Consider the following 13,573-nt stretch of genomic DNA (forward strand, 5'->3'; position numbering starts at 1 on the left):
TCTAACGCTGTCTGGATCAAGCAAGTATTTATTCTTTATTGATTAAAAAAAAAAGTGCTTGTATGTACTTTGTGGATCGCTTCCACAGGAGACAGTACCTGTCTCCTTACTCTTGCGGGGGCTTTGCCCCTTGTTTTATATAGCCTAGGCTCCCTATTCCCAGTGGTCCTCGGCTGCAGGGGTGGATATTGGTGGTGCCAGTCACTCCGCCTGTTCAGCCTCTCTCTCTCTCTCCCTATACTTGTCTCCCTTCACTGGGATGCTTTGAATCTGAAGCTGCTGACAGGGCCGTTTTTGTCCCTTATCTGGTGTTTAAAAAAAATGAATAAATAAACAGTATTATCAGGCAGGCTCAGAAGAAAGCTCCTGCCTTACCTATTACATTTTGCAGCTTTAGAGAGAGAGCTAGAAGCGTGCACGGTTCATTCTGTGCCTCCGCTCCTTCAGCCCCGGCAGCTCAGCTCATTTCAATTGCTGCCCCTCCCTCACCTCGGGGCCATGCCACGATCTCCTCTGTGCTTAGCTTGTGGGGATTCCTCTGTCCGGCTTTGCTTTGGTACATCTGGGCAAAAAAAATCAGGTATTCAAAGAATACTACCAGAAGCTATATTCCATTAGTCCCGAGGATATGCAGAACATCATGGAATACTTGCAATCCAGTGTTTTTTTACCGAAAGTCTCAGCAGAGCAATTGTCCATATTGAATCAATTCATGCAGTTACAGGAAATTTTGGATAATATTAAGGAAGCTAAATTATTGAAGGCTCCAGGGTCTACTGGTTTCTCCTCTGAATTTTATAAATTAATTGCCCAAAAAGTAGCATTTCCATTGGGAGCTATGTTCGAAAAATTAATCGAATTGGGACACTTTCCATTAGCAGCAAATAAAGCTATGATCACGGTTTTTCCTAACAGAGGTAAGATCTAATGTCCTCGGCGTTGTCTCACCCGATTTCATTGCTAAATTTTGACACTAAACACCTTGCTAAAATCATGGCAAATCGCTTAGCTATAGTGGTACCTTCATTGATTGGAGAAGATCAGATTGAGTTTGTGCAAAATTATTGCAGCTCGACTCTATTGATGCAGACAGCTATTGAGTCTTGACACAGAAAAAGCCTTCGATAGTCTGGACAAACAATCCCTCTATTCCAAAAGCCTGTAGGGATAAATTCCAGTCCAGCCTATCTGAACTTTATATAGTGATCCACAAGCTGTTATTCTTGTTAATGGTTATATCTCAAATAGTTTTCATTTGAGTAGGGGCACCCCTTATCCCTATTATTCATTTTGGCTCTGGAAGCTCTGCTCTGTCACATTCGGGGAAATAAGGACATTCAAAGTATACAAATAGGGGCTAAGTCTAGTGTGGAAGTTAAATTGGCGGTTTTTGCAGACGATATGCTTCTCCATGTGGCAAATCCTAAAGTCTCTGAGTACTCTAAAGGATAAATTGACTCAGTATGGACAGTGGGTCTGAAATTAAATTATGAAAAATCAAAAGCTCTGCTGATTTCATAGCAAGTAACCCATTTATGGGTTGGTGAATTCCCAATGCGGTGGGCAGAGGAATCCTTTGTGTACTTGGGAATTATATTACATAAAGACCCAAAGTTAATGTATAAACTTAAATTTGAGTAATGGTCGGGGCACTGGAACGAAACCACCAGTGCTCCTGGTTTATTTGTATTGCCAATTGTTTGGTGTTTGTATTTTTTTGAAAATCACTAAAAGAATATTTAAACTTAAACATAAAAAGTAACAAGCTTACCTATGAAAAGGCAAATAGAACAAACCAAGCTGCTATAGATTTCTCGATGCTAGCAGAAGACCTCACCTCAGTCACACATGCAGAACACAGACAGACCCTCACCAAATATAGAAAAACTATAAAAGAAACATGCAGGCAAAAACTGAACTGGAAACCACTACGTCACTCTGTAGTGCAACAATGGAAAACAGAACTATCATTAATCCTCAGCCAATAACGTCAAGAATACTAATAAAAAAAATGTCAAAACAGCCAATGAAGATCCAATACTTAAAATATACAATTTGTTTTTGTTTTAAGTTTCCCAAACACCTTTAAAATATTTCAAAACAACAAATGACTCCCAAAATTATAACTAATAAGGATAAAATAATTTACGTTCTCCATATCTGGGAACTTTTGATTTTCAGCCACTCAGATTGTCATGGATTAATGGGAGAGAGAGACACACACACTCTCTCTTCCTCTCTCAAAGATATCTATTTATATATACACACATACGCTGCTTCTCACATGCACATACATACACAAGATCCCTCTCTTTCACACATCCACTCACCCATGCATACATGAAGAGAAGTGGCAGGCCTGGACTCCCACCCACGCGGAGAGCTTGCTACTTACTATTTAGACATGTTACTCCATCTCCCTGGAGCTTGCTACTTACTATTTAGACATGTTGCTCCATCTCCCTGGAGCTTGCTACTTACTATTTAGACATGTTACTCCATCTCCCTGGAGCTTGCTACTTACTATTTAGACATGTTACTCCATCTCCCTGGAGCTTGCTACTTACTATTTAGACATGTTACTCCATCTCCCTAGAGCTTGCTACTTACTATTTAGACATGTTACTCCATCTCCCTAGAGCTTGCTACTTACTATTTAGACATGTTACTCCATCTCCCTGGAGCTTGCTACTTACTATTTAGACATGTTACTCCATCTCCCTAGAGCTTGCTACTTACTATTTAGACATGTTACTCCATCTCCCTAGAGCTTGGTCTTTGCACTTGGTTCAGTGCTCCCTCTCTCACACACACACCAAGGTCTCTCTCGCAAGCCGGGCGCCCTCTTCACTTCTGCTGAGGGGCAGGTTGGGAACTGCCTTCTGGCCGCACAGCTGCTTGGGGCAGCCCCACAGCTCTTTTGTCCACGCAATAGGTTGACAACTGCCAGGTGGCCACACAGCCCTCTTATCTCAGCCATGTGGCAGGTTGACAACCACTGGGAGGCCCCGCAGCTCTCTCATCTCGTCCACGTAAGGGCCAACGTTGCAGCATTGCCTTCTTCAGGCTACCTGGCAGGTTCCCGTCAGGTGGGTGGCAGCCTCTCTCTCATCTCAGGCACTTGGTGGACTGCGGTCCAGTTGCAGCAACATTTATTTTTCATCTTGGTTGCCAGCCCCACAGCTTTCTCTTGACTTTGAGGCCCAGTGCCTCCCAGGCTGCTGCCCCCTTCAGGCAGCCGCCCTGTTCAAGTGCATGGTTTGCATAGCTTGTTGTACTGGCCCTAACCCCACATGAATTGGGGTCATAACATGGCTGCAACCTTGCCCTCACCAAGGATTGAATGATTTATTTAATTTAAAATACTTATATTCCACAATTTCCCAAATTTAAAATTTGACCAGGTCAGATCACATAAATACATACATACATGTTACATATGTATCAAATATAACAACTATCATATTACAAAATTAACATCTCATTAATACCATATGCTTCTTTAAAAAGTGTTTTTACAGCCTTCCTGAAGTCGTCTCACATCTTGTATTCCTCTCAGCTCAACTGGCAAATTATTCCACTGTGCTGGAGCGACAAATGAAAAAGCTCTGTATCAAGTGCGAGATACCCTGCCCTCTTTCATCAATGGAATGTTCAAATAAATCCATGCATTGTGAATGCAAAATTCTACTTGGAGTATAATATTACAACAGTTTCTTCAAGTCACTGTCAACCCCCATCTACAGTAACTTATGTACCATAACCATCAGATGAAACCTTGCCCAAAATTTTACTGGTAATCAGTGTGAATACTGGAGCACAGACAATATATGCTCAAGGTTAGAAAACCTAAACAATTCTGCAATAACTGCAATGTTCTGAGCAAGTTGTCTGGCAGACCCATCAGCAATGTTGCACAATAGTCGAGGTGACTCAAGACCAATGATTGAAGTACAGTCTGAAGTAGGATGCCCTTCACACGGCCAGAGTGCACCTGACCCAACTCACCCTACCTCAACTGACATGCCAGGTGATGAACCAAGACATCCCATAAGTATTTTAACATACACAGACTGAGGCCATGGGTATGTCAGATCTTAATAAATACATGATTTGTCATGAGCTTGTCAATACAAGGCCTCACAAGTTTGACTGCCCAGAAAACTACATAGCATGAAAATCTATATTCAAAGGTATCATCTCAGAACTGAACATTACCCCTAGTGAAGAGATTAACCTGCTGATAAAATGGTTGGAGAGTCAATCTTCAGAACATGTAAAGAGATTAAAATCAGTACACATTCCTAATCCCTCAGTGGGCCTCACTATAATGTGGCAAAGACTTGAACAATGATATAGTAGCTCAGAACCAATATAGAATGTTCTGTTCAAGAGGACTGAAAACTTTCTAAAAATCTCAAAGATAAAATCGCAAGCTACAAGAGCATGGAGACCTAATACTGAAACTTGAGGCAGCTAAAGCTGACCCATATCTTCCAGGCCTCACTTATCTAGATACTGTCCATGGAATAAGGCCAATCTTGAAGAAACTGCCATCCACCTGCAGGAAAAATGGGTTTCCCAAGGTTCAAAATATAAACTGGATAATAATGTTGCCTTTCCACCTTTCATATTTACTTCAGTTTTATCAGGGACTTAGTGATGACAAGAAATGATCCAAATTTTATGCTTGATGTGACCAGCACAAGCCATCCCTGGGATGAACGGCCAACTAAAAGGTATGGTAACATTAACAAAATTTGCAACTGTGCACAAAACAGTTTCACCCATGACATCTACTTCCTACTGCCATAAACAAGAACGTAGAAGAGCCAAACAGACAATGTCTTTTGCACAAGAAACCTCATCCTCTAAAGAAGTTTTGTGGCTTTAGAAAAAAGCCGCTGGGTGAACATAAAAACTGCTCAAGGAATTAGGAATCTGCTTCAGATGCTGTTCTTCCACAAATCACCTTTCTAAAGACAGTAAAGCAGCCATTAAGTGCACAGAGTGTGACAGTGACTAACATGATACTTGTTGAGAGCGTGGGCCCTTGGGCTGGCTAGAGTATATGGAGGATCTACTGAAGGAAGGCCTACAGTGGTACTCGTAGCCGGGAGGCAGAACCGAACCAGGAGACCTGACAGGACCTTCACCTGTACCAGCCCTCATTCCACACAGGTTGAGCCCTTGGGTGCTGGTGCCGACAAGACTTAGGCAAAGGTCTCCTGGCGAAGAGGAGTCCAGAGAACAATCCGAATCGAGGCAGGCTGAAGGCTTGGGAAGTCGGAGACAGTCCAGGAGTTGAGGCAGGCAGCGGAGGTGCAAGATGAGGAGGCAAGCCAGAGATCAGGGCAGGCAGAAGACAGACGAAGCCGGATAACACTCCAAGGACTAGAACGGGCAGCAGACAGAATACCAGGAACTAGGCCGAAGTCAAACTGGAGAAGCAAGCAAAAGCGGGAACCGGAACACAGGAGCAGGAATGGAGTTGGAGCAGGCAGGAACAAGCAGGATCACTGGAACAGAGACAGGAACCAGCAGGATCAGCAGCTAGCTACTCAAGGAGTCGACCTGTTGCCAAGGCAAGGCATGAAGATTTTCGGGACTCTTATATAGTCCCTAGCTGATGTCGTGGGTTTTGGAGCCGGGCCAAGGTTTCCCGCCGCAGCCCCTTTAAATGCCGGGGAGGTGCGCGCACCTAAGGGGCGGAGCAGCCCGAAGACGCCGCTGGAAGGCCCTGATGCGGCCCGAGCCGGAATGGAGCAAGCCCTGGTGAAGGACACGAGCCAGAAGGAAAAGGGGGGACCAGTTAAGCTTCGAAAGCAGGATTTAAAAATGTTTAAGAAAGCTTTGAAAACTATGTTTTTTGAAGAAGCTTTTGGATGAGTTGGAATGATTTGGTCTCTGCTGTATTTTAATGTTTGCATTTTAAGATTGTTTTAAGTTTGCTTAAATATATAATGAAGCTATTTTTGGATGCTTTTAGGATTGTTTATTGTAATCCGCACTGAACAGATGCTAGGAAGCAGCAGAACAGAAGAAATTTAAAAAATAAAATACAATAGAGACTATTACCAGAAATGTTGGGTCTGGTGCTAGACGGCTTCGCCCCGTTTGCCTCGCCTTGTTCACGGCTCCTCCCCCTTCCCTTGGGAAAATGGCTGCCACCGCATCTACAAGCCAACCGCTCAGGTGCCCTGAAAGGCTATGGTACTACCTCCCGCCATGCTCCTCCCAAGGGTCTACTAGGGTGATGCACGCACGCCACCCACGTCTTTATTCCAGCATTGGCGCGAACCTCGGGGGCGTTCCCCTCTACTGACGTCACGCCATCCGGGTATATAGCCTGTACTAAGTTGCTAGCTCGTTGAGTTAGCAAAGGATTGGTCTCGGCCGGTCTAAGCTACTCTGCCACTTCCATGCTGCCGCTGGAAACTCTCTCTCTGCCCTTCGGGGTATTGCTAACCTGGGTACCCGCTCCTCAGGGGCCCTCGGCTTTATTTCAGGTGCCTTACAGGGATCAGGTACTCGCTCCTCGAGGGCCTGCTCTCCCTGCCTCGGTGCCACTACCAACTTCTTCAAACCTGGTGGAATCACATACTAACAGCAACCATCTAGTGAGTAATCTAACTCTCAGTCTATCTCATCCACAGGAAACCTACACCGGAATTCCCCTATACCAAAAGGGTGAGAAGGGTCCCCTCTGCCGAGGGTCCCGAGACTGCTACATCCAGACTACCTCACTACTGCCACCTCTGGTGGTCACTTCAAGCTGTTTAATAAAAGAGCTAACTCTGTGTTTGTGCGTCTGCGTTTAGCCCAGTACTGTGGCGTCACACGGGGCTCCTCCCCATGGGCGTGGTCATCTGCCTCAGAACCCAAGAATCCACCCAAACACCGCTTAACCATAACAGAAGTCATTCCCAAATGCACTAAAGTTTATGGAGAAGGACACAGTAGCAGATCCTGCTCAAAAATATGCCTTAAGTTACATCTTAAAGGTCAACCTGAGGGATGATCAATGTAATAGATGCACTTTCCATGGAAGACAAAGTATTCCTGAAGATAACAAATAAGGAATTCTTCAAAAGTTGAGGCATCATTTCCATTCTGCACGCCCATGCTTTGGCTTTCCAATAAGAGAGAACAGGCTCTTTGCCAGCTTCCTTGTGTCGGACTCTGGATGGAAAACGAGAGACAAAGGATAAATCTGTGGCCTTCCTGAAAAATATATTTGACAATGGTCATGCAGAGTCATCTCCACCACAGAAAGAAGTCAGGCCAATCCGCCCCTGCCACTATCGGGGAATCGGGCATCCCCGGTGGGCCGGTCGCTCTAGTAACTTGGTCTGCCGGGCGCGGCTGTGACAGAGCCGTGCGCGGCAGACCACGTGGTATCTCCTGGGCCAGTTGTCATCGGGAATCCGCCCCGAGTGCTGGTATCTTCCTACTTTGGGTATATACCATCCTCAAAAACCTGCTCGGCTCAGGACTGTATTTGGTCCAAGTGCTCAGTTTCAAGGAGTTTCTTTGAATAATGTATTGCTTACTGGACCAGACTTTAACAGCCTTTTAGGAGTCCACTCTTAATCCATTTCAGAAAAAAAGCCTGTGGCTTTAACTGCTCACATCCAGCAGATGTGTTACTGTTTTGTGGTGTGAGAAGATAATAGGAATTACTTGTGTTTCCTATGGTACCATGACGACAACATCAGTGAGTTTAGTATGAGAGCGCATGAGTCCATCACCAGCACAAGGAGAGTTTGTGGAAAAGGACTTCTATGTGGACGATGAATTCAAGTCTATAGAGGAAGAAGCCATTGACTTGCTGAAAAAGGACATAATAGATGCTAACCCTTGCTAACCTGAGAAGGCACAAAATAGCATCCAATAGTGTAAAAGTAATCCAGGCATTCTCCTCGAAGGACCATGTAAAAGCCATAAAAGACCTAGACTTTAGAGTCATCACTGCCAACTCAACACAGCCTTGGTCTCAGCTGGAATCTCAAAAAGGACACATTCATCTTTGAAGAATGAATGCAGATAAAAACCTACCAGACATGGGATCCTATCGATGATCTGCCTACATGATCCACTTGGATTTGTAGCCCCAGTTACTATACAGAGGAAATCTTTGCTGAGGGAGCTTTCAGTAGAAGTGGGACACCCTGGTGCCCCTAAGCAAGAAAGAGGCATGGAAGGCACGGAGATTCTTCCTACACGCTCCTGATCAGTGCCGCGTTCCACATACGTATTCCTCCATCTACAATTCTAGGCGGATAACACAATTACATACATAGTTAAAATAAATGTGTAAAACATTCAGAAAAAGTTTAAAAACATGGCTATTTAAGCAAGCATACCACAGAGAGAATGGAGAGGAGAACCCAGGGAAATGTAGGACGCGGTGAGCAGAACTCACACACACGCACAGGTAGCAGCAGGGCAAGTTTCCCTCTCATACACACACACACACACACACACACACACACCTAACTCGAATTGTGTGTATTTTATTCTTATTAGATTGCAACAACATAGGACGAGATTTAAGTGTGAATTTGTCTTATAGCTGATATAGTGAGAAGTAGACCTGACTTATCACAACCACTAAGTAATGTTTAATATGAAACTGTTATATTAACTAAACAGGTGCCAACAAGTACTGTAACGCATTTAAGCAAACGTAATTATGAACAGTTGTGACGGCAGCTTGCTTAACAATGGTATAGAAAAGATTTTAAAAAAATAAATATAAAACCCTTAATTCTTCAGTCTCATACCTGATCTGTGTCTAAACTTGAAGCCATAGTACTATGTGGGTCTTGTCTTCAGAAAGGAAGTAACTTTGATGCCTGGAATATGTTGTTTTAAGGGCATAGCAAAGTTAAAAAAATAGTTGAGCAGAGTCTGCACTTTGGACTGATCATTATATCTTACCTGTTCAAATGTGTATTAGCGTTAAGTTTGGCATTACTCGAACTGCTGATGTGATGGTCCTTCACTTGCATAATAGTAAATAATTTCTATCAGCCAGTGAATGCTTCCTTTGATGTATCTATAGACAGTACATTCATAAAGTTGACTCTCAGCCATTCTTAAACTGCTGCATAAAATATTTTGAGATTTGACTGCATTGCTTTTTATTTTTTTTTAACTGATCTCTCTTAACCCTACATATGTTACTTTTAGAAAAATAGTATGCACTGTCTAAAATCTATCATCTCGTCATAATGACAACAGCAGTATAACTTCTAAAAAAGCAACAGAAATGCTGTTTGACATTTCAATAAAAGCACAAGTATAAATGCTAGAGAAAAATATGCATTTCTATTACTACAGGAAATCTGTCTTTTCAGATGCTTCAGTGAAAGCCACAGCTGCAATAGCCCACGTGCAGATATTGGACAATGAAGGTAAATGTGGGATTTATTCTTGGTAAGGTTAAAGTAGCTCCACCGACTAGGCACACCATCCCAAGACTTGAACTACGTGGGGCAGTTTTAGCAATGGAAATTGCTAAACTGGTGCTAAATGAAAAATTGGTTAAACTTTATATGGAGAATAAAGTGATTTTGGGTTGCATGTGCAATCAGAGCAGGAGATTTTGTGTATGAGAGCACCAGGGTTGAATGCATCCGAAAATCAACGCAGCCAGAGCAGCGGCACTACCTTCCCACTGACCTGAACCCTGCTCTCCATCTCTGCAGCCTCCCTAATGCATGGTCGACAGGGAGCTGTGACAAGACAGCACCAAATGCAACAGTCTGTTTCCAACAGGTAAATCCTGAGCTGGGTACAGAGATGCATCTTCAGGCGCTGCTCTGCTACCAGTATTCCAAGTAAAAAGCCACTTACCACACCCAACTTCAATCGGATTTCAGGAAGGATCATGCTCATTCTGACCACTCAGCATCATCAATCTCAGTCCCTTCGTTTCTGTATCAACAGATCCAGAGTCTCCTACTACCATCCTAACCTAAAGGACTGATGTGAATCTGGCATTGCCTGGAGAGCTCACCCCCAAGACAAGATGGGAAGATCTAGAAAGTTAAAATATGGACTGCTGGAGAAGGGACTTTGACTGACCTGTCACTGAAATAGTGCTTCTCCCAACGCATGCACAAGTGGCAGCACTTTGGATGCCTTACATTGACTGCAATGTTGTAATTAGGGTTTCATTAAGGAAAAGTTCATAGTGAAAGCTTATGATTTTAGGCAGGGAGTGTCCTGTCTTCACAGGTGCTTTCCCAGCAGCTTTGTCTATTTCTGTTACTAATGCCGTTCTTCATGCTTTACGTTGCATACTTTCTGAGTTTGCTGTTGTACTGCTAACGGGTGGTCAGCCTGCATGTTCACCACTTCTGCTCTAGAGCAGGGGTGGGCAATTCCAGTCCTCGAGGGCCACAAACCTGTCGAGGTTTTAGGATATCCTAATGAATATGCATGACAGATTTGCATACAACTGAGGCAGAGTGCATGCAAATCTCTCTCATGCATATTCATTAGGGATATCCTGAAAACCAGACTGGTTTGTGGCCCTCGAGGACCAGAACAGCCCACCCCTGCTGTAAAGGATTAACCTCTGACTTGAAGCTGGGGGGTTTTCCTCCTGGTTCTCTCTCTATTCTGGTCAGGCCTGTGTGATTCAGCAGCTAATATGGTTACTCTTGCAAAATTTATTTTCATTTTACTTGTCTATTTCTGTGGCTCAGACTGCGCTGGTTGCTGTAATCTTCAGTTTATACACATTAAGACTGTTTATTTGTGTTGCCTGCTAATAAAGTTTGGTGTTGAAGAAACTGCCTCCCCTCTCTGCGAGTAAGGACAGAGTTAAGTTCTCTCTCAAACCTGTGCATAGAATAGAGCTTATTAACAAAAAGAGAACCGTGAACAGGAAAAGGTTCAATTTGCAAGCAGTAACAGGTAAAATAAAAATTAAACAATAAAAGTGAGCTGAACACTTTTTCGTTGGGGAGCGTCAGGAAATGTCCTGTCCAGCACAGTTGAAGCAGATCTCAGCACAGAGATCTGCTCCCTCTGTACTCCCAGCCAACACTAGCATTACCGCTCTGACCAACGGCCTGACTAATAATAGCTTTCTGACCAATGGCCTGACTAGTAATAGCTTTCTGACCAATGGCACTGCAGGCTGTGCAATCTTACAGCTTCCTGGGATATGTATCCTGTCCAAGCTTCATTCTGAATCAAACCAGTAAGCCAAGCCTCTGAAATACAGTGCAGAGGTCAAACACTACACAAACACACATCTCTGAGCAAAACACACATCTCTGAGCAAAACAAGGCCATGGGAACTGCCACACATGGCAGTTCCCATGGCCTCACGACTTTCCTTCCTGACAGCAGGATTCTAGGTATAACGTCTGCCATGGACAGGAGAGATGCTCAATCATCAGACATCAGCTGGACCATGCTGAAAATGGGGCTCAGCAGGCCACATATCCATAGGAGATAAAGCCACTGAAGAACCCTGGGAACACAATGTGCTGACACAACTTGGGAGACGTCCTGTCACCTTGGCTTTCTCATTCCCGTGTTACCAATCTCTCTTTTCCTTATCATTCTGTTAGACCATGGGTTTCTAGCACTCTGCCAGTAGATGAAGACGGAACATAAAACTTTTCCAGTGACATCACTGATACTAATAGTAGTGCAGGACAGTCATCTGCCAGTTTCACCATCCACTCAAGCAGAGTACAATGTGAAACTGGTCTTTGAGAGGACAGCTAGACCCAGATGACTACGGCTACTCGACTCTACATTTCGACTCCAATTTCCCTTGAACTGAAGAACTGGTATTCAGCCCTGGAAGAGGAGGAGGTGTCCTCCCATGACAGGGAGGAACCAGAACATGCAAACCCCAAAGCTGCGGGCACAGAAACCATTACACCTAGGAGCTGGAGGGTTGTGGTGGTTGGTGACTCGCTTCTGCGGGGCACAGAGGCATCCATCCGCCAAACAAACACATTGTCCTAGGAAGTGTAATGTCTGCCGGGTGCCAAAATCCAAGACATTACAGAGAGATTGCTGAGACTCCTCAAGCCTACTGACCACTATCAGATGCTGCTCATCCATGTTGGCATGAATGATACTACAAGGTCCCACACAGATCATATCAAAAGTGACTTCATGGCTCTGGAAAAGAGGGTAAAACAGGTGGTATTCTCCTCAATCTTCCCAGTCAAAGATAAAAGGCCCAGGCAAGGAAGCTCATATTCTGGAGATAAATGAATGGCTGCGTAGACGGTGTTGATGTGAGCGTTTTGGCTTCCTGGATCATGGGATGATATTTCAAGGATTGCTGAGCAGAGATAGGATCCGCTTGTTGCACAAGGGGCATAGAGTCTTTCAACACAGAATGGCAAACCTACCGAGGAGGGCTTTAAACTAGAACCATCGGGAATAGGTGAACAAAACCCTAAGGTAAGTAAAATATTAAATACTCATAGAGAAATGAGAAAAATGGGAAAAAAGAAAATTATTCCTTACCTGCTAATTTTCATTCTTGTAGTACCAAGGATCAGTCCAGACGGTGGGTTATGTCCCCCGACCAGCAGATGGAGTCAGACAAGGCTTCGAAGGGTGCTTGCATAAGTTTGTGTGCACCCTCTGCAGGAGCTCAGTATAGAGAATATCAAAGCCAAAAAACAACCAATTAACAAGGCTGGATCAAGTGCCACTAGCATAAAACAACATTAGAACTGGGCAACGAGTGCCATAGAACTGAAACTTGCAGAACGAACTACATAACAGAGTGCAGTGAATAGGCGAGCAGGGAAGAAAGTACCCCAGAGAGAGACCCCCTAATTGAGAGGCGGGCGTCTGGACTGATCCTTGGTACTACAGGAACGAAAATTAGCAGGTAAGAAGTAATTTCCTGGCGTGTAGCCAGATGGACTCAGAACAAGTGGGTATAGTGTGCTCGTGCTAGCAGTTGGAGACGGATCTGACGTCAGCACGGGTACATATACCCCCACAGGAAGTGCAGCAATTCAGTAATTTCCGTCTCCAAAGCAATACCCTTATTCAATAAACATACACATGCTTACTGTGACTCCAACATCGCTCTAAGCTTCAACAGCAAGAGGAAATGTGGAAAAATGGATTTACACTCACAAAGAGGGGAGTAGCTGGCTTGTTACGGCGGTTACTACCCCAAACCAAATAAGCCTGATACTTCACTTTCAATGCATATCCAGCATGGCTCTCTGCTTCAACGGCAGGGGAGAAGAAAAACAACCAATAAGGGCTGAATAACATAGTCTGGGTAAAACAAATAAGCATGGGTGTAGCTTGCTTATTGCGGCGGTTACTACTCCTACTACCTCTAACTAATCAAGCTTGATATTTCACTTGGATGCAGCTCCATCACTGCTCTCTGCATTAATGGTGGGGGTGGAAGGGAAATAGAACCAAGAGCTAAGAGAAACAGATAAGTATGAGAGAAAAAATGTGTGAAGCTTGCTGGGCAGACTGGATGGGCCGTTTGGTCTTCTTCTGCCGTCATTTCTATGTTTCTATGTTTCATTTTGGAGAGCCTGCACGCTCG

Source organism: Rhinatrema bivittatum, chromosome 4 (genome assembly GCF_901001135.1).
Source record: "Rhinatrema bivittatum chromosome 4, aRhiBiv1.1, whole genome shotgun sequence".
Lineage (NCBI taxonomy): Eukaryota > Metazoa > Chordata > Amphibia > Gymnophiona > Rhinatrematidae > Rhinatrema > Rhinatrema bivittatum.